Below are 13,903 nucleotides of genomic sequence, written 5' to 3'. Positions count from 1 at the left end.
TTAGTAAGAAAGAAAGAAAGATAGATTAGTTAGTAGTTAGTAAGAAAGAAAGAAAGAAAAATTAGTTAGAAAGAAAGATAGATAGATTAGTTAGAAAGATAGATTAGTTAGAAAGAAAGAAAGAAACAGATTAGTTAGAAAGAAAGAAAGATTAGTTAGAAAGAAATAAAGAAAGAAAGATAGATAGATAGATTAGTTGGAAAGAATAATAGATTAGTTAGAAAGAAAGAAAGAAAGAAAGATAGATTAGATAGAAAGAAAGAAAGATAATTAGTTAGAAAGAAAGATAGATTAGTTAGAAAGAAAGAAAGAAGGAAAAAAAGAACGAAAGATAGATTAGTTAGAAAGAAAGAAAGATGGATTAGTTAGAAAAAAAGATGATATAGATTAGTAAGAAAGAAAGAAAGATTAGTTAGAAAGAAAGATGGATTTGTTAGAAAGAAAGATGGATTTGTTAGAAAGAAAGATGGATTAGTTAGAAAGAAAGATGGATTAGTTAGAAAGAAAGATAGATTAGTTAGAAATAAGGAAAGATTGATTAGTTAGAAAGAAAGATAGATTAGTTAGAAACAAAGAAAGATTAGTTAGAAACAAAGAAATATAGATAGATTAGTTAGAAAGAAAGAAAGGTTAGTTAGAAAGAAAGAAAGATTAGTTAGAAAGAAAGAAAGATAGATAGATTAGTTAGAAAGATAGATAGATTAGTTAGAAAGAAAGAAAGATTAGTTAGAAAGAAATAAAGATTAGTTAGAAAGAAAGATTGATTTGTTAGAAAAAAAGAAAGATTAGTTAGAAAAAAAGAAAGAAAGATTAGTTAGAAAGAAAAAAGATAGATAGATTAGTTAGAAAGAAAGAAAGATAGATTAGTTAGAAAGAAAGATAGATTAGTTAGAAAGAAAGAAAGATTAGTTAGAAACAAAAAAGATAGATAGATTAGTTGGAAAGACAGAAAGATTAGTTAGAAAGAAAGATGGATTTATTAGAAAGAAAGATGGATTAGTTATAAAGAAAGATAGATTAGTTAGAAAGAAGGAAAGATTGATTAGTTAGAAAGAAAGATAGATTAGTTAGAAAGAAAGAAAGATTAGTTAGAAACAAAGAAAGATAGATAGATTAGTTAGAAACAAAGAAAGGTTAGTTAGAAAGAAAGAAAGAAAGAAAGATGGATTAGTTAGAAAGAAAGATGGATTAGTTAGAAAGAAAGATGGATTAGTTAGAAAGAAAGAACGATTAGTTAGAAACAAAGAAAGAGAAAGAAAGATAGCTTTAGAAAGAAAGAAAGATAGATAGATTAGTAAGAAAGAAAGATAGATAGATTAGTAAGAAAGAAAGAAAGATTAGTTAGAAAGAAAGATGGATTTGTTAGAAAGAAAGATGGATTAGTTAGAAAGAAAGAAAGATAGATTAGTTAGAAAGAAAGAAAGATAGATTAGTTAGAAAGAAAGATTAGTTAGAAACAAAGAAAGATAGATAGATTAGTTAGAAAGAAAGATTAGTTAGAAAGAAAGAAAGAAAGAAAGAAAGAAAGATGGATTAGTTAGAAAGAAAGATGGATTAATTAGAAAGAAAGAAAGAAAGATGGATTAGTTAGAAAGAAAGAAAGATTAGTTAGAAAGAAAGAGAAAGTAAGATAGATAAGTTAGAAAGAAAAAAAGACAAAGAAAGATAGATTAGTTAGAAGGAAATATAGATAGATTAGTTAGAAAGAAAGATAGATTAATTAGAAAGAAAGAAATAAAGAAACAAAGATTAGTTAGATAGAAAGAGATTAGTAAGAAAGATAGATTAGTTAGATAGAAAGACAGATTAGTTAGAACGAAAGAAAGATAGATTAGTTAGAAAGAAAGAAAGATAGATTGGTTAGAAAGAAAGAAAGATTAGTTAGAAACAAAGATTAGTTAGAAAGAAAGATTAGTTAGAAAGAAATATAGATAGATTAGTTAGAAAGAAAGATGGATTTGTTAGAAAAAAAGAAAGATTAGTTAGAAAGAAAGATAGATAGATTAGTTAGAAAGAAACAAAGATAGATTAGTTAGAAAGAAAGAAAGATTAGTTAGAAATAAAGATAGATAGATTAGTTAGAAAGAAAGAAAGATAGATTAGTTAGAAAGAAAGAAAGAAAGATTAGTTAGAAAGAAAGATAGATTAGTTAGAAAGAAAGAAAGATTAGTTAGAAACAAATAAAGATAGACAGATTAGTTAAAAAGAAATAAAGATTAGTTAGAAACAAATAAAGATTAGTTAGAAAGAAAGATGGATTAGTTAGAAAAAAAAGAAAGATTAGTTAGAAAGAAAGAAAGATGGATAAGTTAGAAAGAAAGATGGATTAGTTAGAAAAAAAGAAAGATTAGTTAGAAAGAAAGAAAGATTATTTAGAAAGAAAGGAAGATAGATATGTTAGAAAGAAAGAACGAGAAAGAAAGATAGATTAGTTAGAAAGAAAGATAGATGGATTAGTAAGAAAGAAAGAAAGATTACTTAGAAATAAAGAAAGATAGATAGATTAGTTAGAAAGAAAGAAAGATGGATTAGTTAGAAAGAAAGATGGATTAGTTAGAAAAAATAAAGATTAGTTAGAAAGAAAGAAAGATTAGTTAGAAAGAAAAGAAGATAGATAAGTTACAAAGAAAGAAAGAGAAAGAAAGATAGATTAGTTAGAAAGAAATATAGATAGATTAGTTAGAAAGAAAGAAAGATGGATTAGTTAGAAAGAAAGATGGATTAGTTAGAAAGAAAGATGGATTAGTTAGAAAGAAAGAAAGATTACTTAGAAATAAAGAAAGATAGATAGATTAGTTAGAAAGAAAGAAAGATGGATTAGTTAGAAAGAAAGATGGATTAGTTAGAAAAAAGAAAGATTAGTTAGAAAGAAAGAAAGATTAGTTAGAAAGAAAGGAAGATAGATAAGTTAGAAAGAAAGAAAGAGAAAGAAAGATAGATTAGTTAGAAAGAAAGATAGATAGATTAGTTAGAAAGAAAGAAAGATTATTTAGAAATAAAGAAAGATAGATTAGTTAGAAAGAAAGAAAGATGGATTAGTTAGAAAGAAAGATGGATTAGTTAGAAAAAAAGAAAGATTAGTTAGAAAGAAAGATTAGTTAGAAAGAAAGGAAGATAGATAAGTTAGAAAGAAAGAAAGAGAAAGAAAGATAGATTAGTTAGAAAGAAATATAGATAGATTAGTTAGAAAGAAAGAAAGATGGATTAGTTAGAAAGAAAGATGGATTAGTTAGAAAGAAAGAAAGATTACTTAGAAATAAAGAAAGATAGATAGATTAGTTAGAAAGAAAGAAAGATGGATTAGTTAGAAAGAAAGATGGATTAGTTAGAAAAAAAGAAAGATTAGTTAGAAAGAAAGAAAGATTAGTTAGAAAGAAAGGAAGATAGATAAGTTAGAAAGAAAGAAAGAGAAAGAAAGATAGATTAGTTAGAAAGAAAGATAGATAGATTAGTTAGAAAGAAAGAAAGATGGATTATTTAGAAAGAAAGATGGATTAGTTAGAAAAAAAGAAAGATTACTTAGAAATAAAGAAAGATAGATAGATTAGTTAGAAAGAAAGAAAGATAGATTAGTTAGAAAGAAAGAAAGAAAGATTAGTTAGAAAGAAAGATAGATTAGTTAGAAAGAAAGAAAGATTAGTTAGAAACAAAGAAAGATAGTTAGATTAGTTAAAAAGAAAGAAAGATTAGTTAGAAAGAAAGAATAGTTAGAAAGAAGGATGGATTTGTTAGAAAAAAGAAAGATTAGTTAGAAAGAAAGAAAGATGGATTAGTTAGAAAGAAAGAAAGAAGGATTAGTTAGAAAAAAAGAAAGATTAGTTAGAAAGAAAGAAAGAAAGATTAGTTAGAAAAAAGGAAGATAGATAAGTTAGAAAGAAAGAAAGAGAAAGAAAGATAGATTAGTTAGAAAGAAAGATTGAGAGATTAGTTAGAAAGAAAGATAGATTAAGTAGAAGGAAAGAAAGAAAGAAAGAAAGAAAGAGAAAGAAAGATTGATTAGTTAAAAAGAAAGAAAGATAGATTAGTTAGAAAGAAAGAAAGATAGATTAGTTAGAAAGAAAGAAAGATAGATTGGTTAGAAAGAAAGATGTATTAGTTAGAAAGAAAGATAGATAGATTTATTAAGAACGAAAAATAGATAGATTAGTTAAAAAGAAAGATAGATAGATTAGTTAGAAAGAAAGATGGATTAGTTAGAAAGGAAGATAGATAAGTTAGAAAGAAAGAAAGAGAAAGAAAGATGGATTAGTTAGAAAGAAAGAAAGATAGATTGGTTAGAAAGAAAGAAAGATTAGTTAAAAAGAAAGATAGATAGATTAGTTAGAAAGAAAGAAAGATTAGTTAGTTAGAAAGAAAGATAGAAAGATTAGTTAGAAAGAAAGATAGATAGATTAGTTAAAAAGAAAGAAAGATTAGCTCGAAAGAAATAAAGATTAGTTAGAAAGAAAGATAGATAAGTTAGAAAGAAAGAAAGAGAAAGAAAGATAGATTAGTTAGAAAGAAAGAAAGATAGATAAGTAGAAAGAAAGAAAGAAAGAAAGAAAGATTAGTTAGAAAGAAAGAAAGATAGATTAGTTAGAAAGAAAGATAGATTAGTTAGAAAGAAAGAAAGATAGATTGGTTAGAAAGAAAGAAAGATTAGTTAAAAAGAAAGATAGATAGATTAGTTAGAAAGAAAGAAAGATTAGTTAGTTAGAAAGAAAGATAGAAAGATTAGTTAGAAAGAAAGATAGATAGATTAGTTAAAAAGAAAGAAAGATTAGCTCGAAAGAAATAAAGATTAGTTAGAAAGAAAGAAAGATAAGTTAGAAAGAAAGAAAGAGAAAGAAAGATAGATTAGTTAGAAAGAAAGAAAGATAGATAAGTATAAAGAAAGAAAGAAAGAAAGAAAGATTAGTTAGAAAGAAAGAAAGATAGATTAGTTAGAAAGAAAGATAGATTAGTTAGAAAGAAAGAAAGATAGATTGGTTAGAAAGAAAGAAAGATTAGTTAGAAAAAAAAATTAGTTAGAAAGAAAGATAGATAGATTAGTCAGAAAGAAAGATAGATAGATTAGTTAAAAAGAAAGAAAGATTAGTTCGAAAGAAATAAAGATTAGTTAGAAAGAAAGATGTATTAGTTAGAAAGAAAGAAAGATTAGTTAGTTAGAAAGAAAGATAGATAGATTAGTTAAAAAGAAAGAAAGATTAGTTAGAAAGAAAGATAGCTTAGTTAGAAAGAAAAATAGATCGATTAGTTAGAAAGAAAGATAAAGTAGAAAGAAAGAAAGAAAGAAAGAAAGAAAGAAAGAAAGAAAGAAAGAAAGAAAAATTAGTTAGAAAGAAAGATAGATAGATTAGTTAGAAAGAAAGAAAGAGATAGATAGATAGATAGATAGATAGATAGATAGATAGATAGATAGATAGATAGATATGTTCATTAGTACATATAGAATGGTTGTTTAATTGAATCTAGGGCTTCAGGGAGCTTAGATTTGACTTTATGTGTTGTACACTACTGGGCCACCGTAGCCTTGGCTCAATTTGAACTGTTGCAATGAAAGTCAATGGGATTTTTATGGTTTTTAATATTAATTTTTAAGAAAACTGAAAGTCAAATCAGTCTGAAAAGATATAGCAACTCGAGTCAGAACAGTCTGAAGGTCTGACCCGAGTTTGGAGTTTGTAGAGTTAAAACTCTTGGAGGAGTTAGAGTCAGAAAATTTTGGTGAAGAAGAAGAAGAAGAAGAAGAAGAAGAAGAAGAAGAAGAAGAAGAAGAAGAAGAAGAAGAAAAAGAAGAAGAAGAAAAAGAAGAAGTTTAAATAGGATTTCAGTAAGTTGGCTTTCACAAGCCAACTTAATAAGTTTAAATAGGATTTCAGTAAGTTGGCTTTCACAAGCCAACTTAATAAGTTTGAATATGATTTCAGTAAGTTGGCTTTGTCAAGCCAACTTAGTTAAATATAAATGTGAAGACATAAAGACTTTCAAATCAAGAAAACTTTAATATAGTATCTTTTTGTGTTAATTACAAAATGAATACAAAAGAGTACATTAAAAAAGTACAGCAGCATATATAGTGTCTTGAACAAAATACATAACAAAGATCAATGAAATGCAATGGCAGAGCTATATTTATATATTTTTTCTAGAACATTTCAGTTATACCTGTATTACTGAGAGTACACTATGAATATTACATCACTAAATCACAATGCAATTTTCTGAAAAAATAAAAATAAAAGTTACAGAAAACCAATTTGCAGAAGTGAATAATGCATTATTTACAAACTTAGGCCTACAAATGGCTGAACCAAATACACAGAAGAGTTTGAATGTCACATCTTCATCTTCAAGTGGACGGCCATTTCTTTGAGTACGTCTCATTTTATGCAACTGAGGGCTTGTGGTTCAGTTGACTTCTCAGTTTACCTTTAAAAGCTTTAGCTATATCCTAATCAAGCTAGACATGAATGTCCATTTTTATCCTGTTGTCTGTCGTCACTATACAACACTCTATGAGTTCTCTTACGGGAGGTTCTCTCGTATTGCGTAAGTATAGCTTACGCTACGGGAAAGATTCATCTTTTCGAGATATTGAAGCCAAAAAATTATCCTTAATTTTTGTATCCATTGTCAACGCAGTGCAGAAGCTAACAGACCTAGAGCAGGCTGTCTAGCATGCTCATAAGGTGCCCTGCGGGAACTGCAGCAGCCTATCACTATCACCATTCCCAAAGACATTGAGCCTGCGGCCGCTGCGACACGCTCGTCGGAGTCCCTCCCTCGAGCCTTGCCTTCTCCGCCGCCCCTCACCGACGCGCAGCCGCCGGCTACGGCCTGCTCTGCCCCCGCGTCTGATGATGAGGCGGAAGGACCCGCCGCTATTGACAGCTGTTCTATCCTGGCTTCTGATTGTGAGGAATGGTCGAGTTCTCAGCACTCCGCCGCCTCCTCGATCGAGAATATCCGGCAGGACCCGTGCCTGAGTGGACGCTGAGCTGATGCGCCTCCTCTCGCAGGCCGTTGACCGCCTCAGGCTCGAGTGGTCGCCGCCTAAGGAGCCCGCGCACAACAGACTCGACGGCTGCTTTCTCCAGAGTCACCGCCGTCAAGCGCCCGCTGCCAGGCCTGCACCCTTCCTCCCAGAGCTGCACTCTGAGCTTTTCTAAATCGTGGAACACTCCATTCTCCGCAAGGCTCCAATCCTCTGTCTCCGCGTCGCTCTCCCAAGTGGACGGCGCCGCCGAGAAAGGATACAGCTCAATCCCCAATGTTGAGGAAGCGGTTGCGGCACACCTTTGCTATTCAAAGTCTGCTTTGCCGTCTAAAGCCTGCAGGACCACATCCTCTCTTGTCGACAAGCAGCTTCCGCCCTGCACTCCATGGCTGTCTTACATATCCTACAAGCCGATCTCCTCCGTGAATGGGACGAGAAAGGCCGAGATCCAGCTGCCATAACGGACCTGAGAAGCGCGACGGATCTTTCCCTTCGTGCTACCAAGGCTGCAGCTCAAAGCTTTTCGCCCTGTCAGTCCCCTTAACACAGGCTACTGCAGTGAGTCATTTAGCAGCCAACGAGTCGGTAACACAACCCGCTCGCCTGCTCGCAACCACCGTTTTCACGGCGAACCAGAGAAATCTCAAAAAGAGCATAATGTCTGGTTATCCGTCTCACGCCGGTGGTGTTTTAAGTGTAGAAAAAGTGCCCAAACCACAGTGCTCACCCCTACACTCAAACACAGCACTTCCTGTGTCACCCACAGAGCCCACTCTCATAAAGCAGGCAAATGCCGCTCGAGTGTTGACTGCAGGAGATGTGCCCACGTGTCCGTGCCCACATCTACTATCTGCCCGCTCTATTACACGGCCAAGTCACGCACATCACAAAGTGCAGACTCATATCAATCAAGTTGTGGATGTAAGTCTTGTGCCCACTCGCAAGCGCTCACGCTTACTAACAAGCACTTCGCACGCAGCGCAACGCGCGCACTACGAAGTGCAGCCTTATATGAGTAGGAATATGAACGTAAGTCTCGTGCCTGCTTGCAAGCGCTCACGCTTACTAACATGCACTTCGCCCACGGCGTTAAACGCGTGTCACAAAGTGCAGCCTCATATCGGTCAAGTTATGAATGTAAGTCCCGTGCCCACTCACGAGCCCGCTTACTAATATACACGCCACCCATGGCTCCGCTCCCGCATCATAAAGTTATTATAAAGCGCTCCCCATTCACAGCTATCGGGACGCTATATATGAAACAGCCTGCTGTTGCTGTCAGCGAGCCGCCCCATTCTAGCACAGAGAGCGCGCGCACCACGCTCATTCCTCCGGTCCAGTTTCTCGAGCCCGCACAGCGCGGCGATCAGAACCCAGAAGCCATTCTGCCCCTAGCTACACATATAAAAGCATGGGAAGCGATTCCAGGGGTATCAGAATGGGTGCTAAGCACAATAAAGCAGGGCTATGCATTACAGTTCGCTCGCCGTCCCCCACGCTTTCGAGCACGGACCGCAACAACAGTGAATGCGGAATCTACTTCGCTCAGAAATAGCAAAACTACTGTGCAAAAGGGCATAGAACTGGTACCGCCTTCTCTGAGCGAGTCAGGCTTTTACAGCCGTTATTTTCTCGTGCCCAAGAAGGACGGGGGTCTCAGATCCATACTAGATCTTAGACATTTGAACAAAGCTCTTATGAAAAGACTGTTCAAAATGCTTACAACCAGACAACTCCTAGCGCACGTTCGCCCGAGAGACTGGTTTATATCTCTCGATCTAAAATATGCCTATTTTCAGATTCAGATAATACCCTGTCACAGGCCATTCTTGAGATTCGCCTTCGACGGTCAGGTTTATCAGTACACCGTCCTGCCGTTCGGTCTGTCCTTTACACCCCACACATTCACGAAGTTCATGGACGCGGAACTCGCCCCCTTGAGAAATCAGGGCATACGAATTCTGAACTATCTGGACGATTGGCTGGTTCTAGCACAATCAGAGTGAGAAATACTGTCTCACAGAGCTGTGCTCCTCAGTCACCTGGAAAGCCTGGGTCTCACGGTCAACTGGACCAATAGCTTATTAATGCCCAGTCAGTCAATTTCCTTTTTAGGACTAGAACTGGACTCCGTGGCTATGACGGCCCGCTTGTCAACACAGCGCTCGCGCTGTGTTCAGCAACTGGCCGCGTCTTTCCAGAAGTACAGCACCGCCCCTCTGAAGACATTCCAGAGGATGCTGGGTTACATGGCTTCAGCTGTTGCGGTACTTCAGCTGGGTTTGCTACGTATGCACCCGCTACAATGCTGGCTGGCCGCTCGTGTGTCTCACTGAGCTTGGGAGTCAGGCTGCTCCCGGATCAGAGTGACTCAGAGCTGTATCACAGTCATGGGAACTGTCTCATACCGGAAGGTCATCTCGTCAGACGCGTCCAACACGGGTTGGGGCACGCTCTTCGAGGGCAGACCAGTCTTTAGCCTGTGGTCAGACCGGGAAAAACCTCTCCATATATACCATATAAACTGTCTGGAAATGATAGTGGTCGAGAATGCGCTGAAGCATTTCCTCCCGTTTATGCAGGGCCACCATGTTCTAGTCCACTCGGACAACATGTCTGTAGTGTCCTACGTGAACCGCCAGGGCGGTGTCAGATCGAGAAATCTCTGCAATCTGGCAGAACACCTCCTCGTTTGGTCTCAGCACCATCTGCGCTCGCTGAGAGCGGCGCACGTGCCAGGCCATCTGAACAACGGCACAGACTGTCCAGGAACAATGTTCCCCCGGGGGAATGGTCCCTGCACCCCGAAACAGTCCAGTTGCTATAGCGCCTTTTTGGCAAAGCAGATCGACCTATTTGCGTCACAGGACAACACTCACTGCCCAAAGTTCTTTTCAAAGAACGAGGACGCACTGGCCCAGACCTGGCCCAGCCGCCCACTATATGCTTTCCCTCCGGTCTTTCTGTTACCACAGGTGATCAAGAGAATCAGGGAAACGCGCCAATCAGTGCTCCTCATAGCCCCGCGTTGGGAGAACCAGACTTGGTTCCCGGAGCTGACGCAGCTGTCACAGACAGCCCTGTGGCCAATTCCGGTGAGAGCAGAAATCACCTCTCTCAAGCTCGCGGCTTGATCTGGCAGCCCCATCCAGAGCGCTGGTCTCTGCTCGTATGGTTGACCAACGGTTACCCATTGCCCTGCCAGACGCAGTAATGAAAACACAATCACGCAGTCTAGAGCTCCTTCTACCAGAAGGCTCTACGCATCTAAATGGTCTGTTTTCTCTAAATGGTGCGCTGACAAAAATCTGGACCCAGGGAAGTGAGGGGTTTCGCGGTTGCTTAGTTTCCTTCAAGAGCTGTTGGAAAAAGGAAGGTCCCCTTCCACGCTCAAAGTCTATGTGGCAGCCGTCGCAGCGTTCTCAGAATCGACGCGCGGCCAGTCAATAAGCAGGAACGAGCTCATCATCCGCTTCCTCAGAGGAGCCAGGAGGATGAATCCCCCGCGCCCCCCTTCAGTTCCTATGCGGGATCTTTCTTTGGTCCTTGAGGCCCTGAAAGCATACCCCTTTGAAACTTTAGACTCTGCGGATCTAAAATACTTATCACTTAAAAACGTTTTTCTGATCGCTCTGTCGTTCTGGTTCTGCCAGCATCCGATAGTGAGAGTGATGTTAATCTCCTCTGCCCTGTCAGGGCGCTGAGAGTTTACATTATCCGCTCCGCCCCTTTCAGGCGTTCTGAGCAGCTTTTTGTTTCGTTTGGTGGGCGCACCAGAAGTCTCGCCGCCTCGAAACAGAGTCTATCTAGATGGATAATAGACGTGATTGCAGCTGCTTATACAGCAAAAGGGCTGCAATACCCCTTGGGCGTCGGGGCTCATTCCACCAGAGGCGTGGGCTCTTCGTGGGTATGGTCCAATGGAATTTCTATTCATGACATATGTGTGGCGGCGGGCTGGGCCTCCGCTTCCACCTTTGTCAGTTTCTATAATCTGGAAGTTTGGAAAACTACTATCAGTCTAAGTGAGAGGTCATTTCTGCCCAGGTACTATCGTGCGCAAACTACTCTCATATGGCTTAGCTCTTCTGGATGAGCTGCACTGTATCAGGTTATGTGCTTTATGCTTATACATTGACCAGCATCGCCGCTCTGTATTCCCTGTGAGTGCTTATATACATGCGCTTATATGTACACATGCGCTTATTCCCGCTGATCTGGGATCCCCGGATTTTTCTGGGACTCATAAGTGGATGCTGGCGCGCACGGCGTTGACAAGGGCTTCCCGTAGCGTAAGCTATACTTACGCAATACGAGAGAACCTCTCGTAAGAGAACGTACTTCGTTACCTAACGTAACCTCGGTTCTCTCTAGAAGAGGGAACGGTTATTGCGTAGCCTGCCGTGCTTGCGCCACGAACGTTTTTTGCTTCAGTCGATGAAAACCAGTGAAAACAGCCTACGAACCCTGCTTATATACGCTAAGCCACGCCCATATTGGCGGGCTTTAACACTGTGAAGACGCGAGCACCTTCATTGGACGTGACGTCACGATGGGTTCAGTGATAGGCTGCTGAAGTTCCCGCAGGGCAGCCTATGAGCACGCTAGACAGCCTGCTCTAGGTCTGCTAGCTGCTGCACTGCGTTGACAATGGATACAAAAATTAAGGATAATTTTTTGGCTTCAATATCTCGAAAAGATGAATCTTTCCCGTAGCGTAAGCTATACTTACGCAATGCTCGTTCCCTCTTCTAGAGAGAACCGAGGTTACGTTAGGTAACCGAGTACGTTACATTGAACATGAGATTAGAAGAAGCCCAACACTTACTACTTACTACTCTCTTCTTTGCTTGTCTCTGCACTCAGATTTCAGTTTTTCTTCTATAGCAGCTGGCTTGAAAAACAACAAATATTAATATGAAAAAAGGAGAGATTATATATACACACAGACACACATACACACAAGGCAGGCAAATTCTTTTTTTGGTAAAAATTGTTTTCTTTGTAAGAATGACATTACGCTGAGTACAATGTACTTGGTGGGTAATATAATCAAAACCCTTCACAGACTCAGCAGTTTCAAATGTATGCTCTCTCATAAGCATCCATTTTAACAATTTAATATTTGTACTTATTTGTAATTTGTATATAATTATAAATATATACTTAGAAAGTAATCAAAAAGGCAATAAGGTTGTCAAGCTTAAACAGATATAAACACCAATCAACACACAGTACCATAATTGGCAGTTCCTCTCAAGACAAAGTAACCTTATGTTGATAACATCAGACAAATGTATCCACATAGATTTTAAACACATTTATCAAAGACTTAAGACTTTTACTAAATACCCAGTGCTTAAGTCAGAAATCAGTGTCAGCCTCATGTTACGGCGGTTAACATCAGTATTCCTCGTGTAACTCATATTAGCAAATGCATAGCAGACCTATCTACCTAGGAAAAAACTAAACAGTGAGTTATTTATTTATGCAAACAGCAAATAAAACTTACCAGTAACTTCTGAGGGCAGATCTTCAACTCCGAGGGCCCTATTTTAACGATCTGAAATGCAAGTGTCAAAGCGCAAGTAACTTTGTAAGTGGATCCCGGCGCTATTGCTATTTTCCCGGTGGGATAAATGCCTCTTGCGCCTGGCGCAAATCTAAAAGGGGTTGGTCTGAAGTAGCTTCATTATTCATAGGTGTGGTTTGGCCGTAACGTGAAATAAACCAATCAGAGCGTCATCTCACATTCCCTTTAAGAGCAGGTGCGCAAGTTCCATTACAGATTGCTATTATTATGGCGGATTTACCAGGCGCACGCCAGGAGCGGTTCACAGCCGAGGACACTGATGTTCTTGTAAGAGCAGTGAAAGCTAGAGAAGTTATGTTGTATGGGGATGGGAGAAATCAACCCAAATCAGCGTCGGTTAAACAGGCGTGGGAGGAAATAGCCACAATTGTTTCATCAACTGGCATCCCCAGGACGTCGCACCAGTGCCGCAAGCGCTACAATGACATCAGAAGACGGGGGAAGTCCAAGCTTGCCAGCATCAATCGGGCACGCCGTGTAACGGGAGGTGGATCTGCATCTACTCAGGACCTGACGCCAGCAGAGGACATCGCTGCGTCCACCCTCACCGCTGAAAGCGTTGAAGGATTTGGGGGCTTTGAAATCGGCACCCAACCAGAAACGCAAGCAGTCCAACCCCAAGGTACACAAGTTCACATACATTAAGGTTTCTTATGAAAATATTTTAATCGTTATTTACATGAAAAAAATTTTACGCAGCCACACAATAAATAAAAACTATGTAACAGCTTCGCAGGAAGACCCTGGCCTCGCGAGCCGTGCGCACGGGCCATCTGAGGAGGGAACAGCGCAACCATCAAGGTCCAGACCCACTACACGCCGTGGCAGCATCGCTAGACCGGAGGACCACCCATTCCTGCAGCGCCAGCAAACTGGATTTGAACTGCTGGAGCGGGAGCTGTCTGGGATGCGGCAAAGTGTGAATGACCGTCTTGATCGGATGGGGATGTTGTTGCGGCCTCTCGGGCGCATCTCCTCAAGCTTGGAGAGGATTGCTGCAGCCATGGAGCGTGGCCTTTAAGCGCACCACCACCTCCGGTGGTGCCTCTTCCTCCTTCGCCCACTCCATCTCCGTCCACCCGTTCCACCAGGCACACATCGCACAATGCCATTCCCGGACCCTCAGGTGTCCAATCCCGCAGTGGCGCGCGTCGCAAAACTACCAGAGGAGGGAAAAAGAAATAAAGTTTTTCTGTTTAAATATTTTTAACCTCATTTTCCATTTGTATTTTTTTTTTATCAATTACTGTTTGCTTTTGATTTTTCTTTTTGACAAAATATAAAGAAATGTCACAAATAAATACTTTTGAATGTTTTGGACTCGTTCTCTC

The sequence above is a fragment of the Siphateles boraxobius genome, unplaced genomic scaffold (genome assembly GCF_051911475.1).
Source record: "Siphateles boraxobius isolate OS27281-9 unplaced genomic scaffold, OSU_SipBor_1 31, whole genome shotgun sequence".
In the NCBI taxonomy this organism is placed as follows: Eukaryota; Metazoa; Chordata; class Actinopteri; order Cypriniformes; family Leuciscidae; genus Siphateles; species Siphateles boraxobius.
This window is presented reverse-complemented; position numbering follows the sequence as displayed.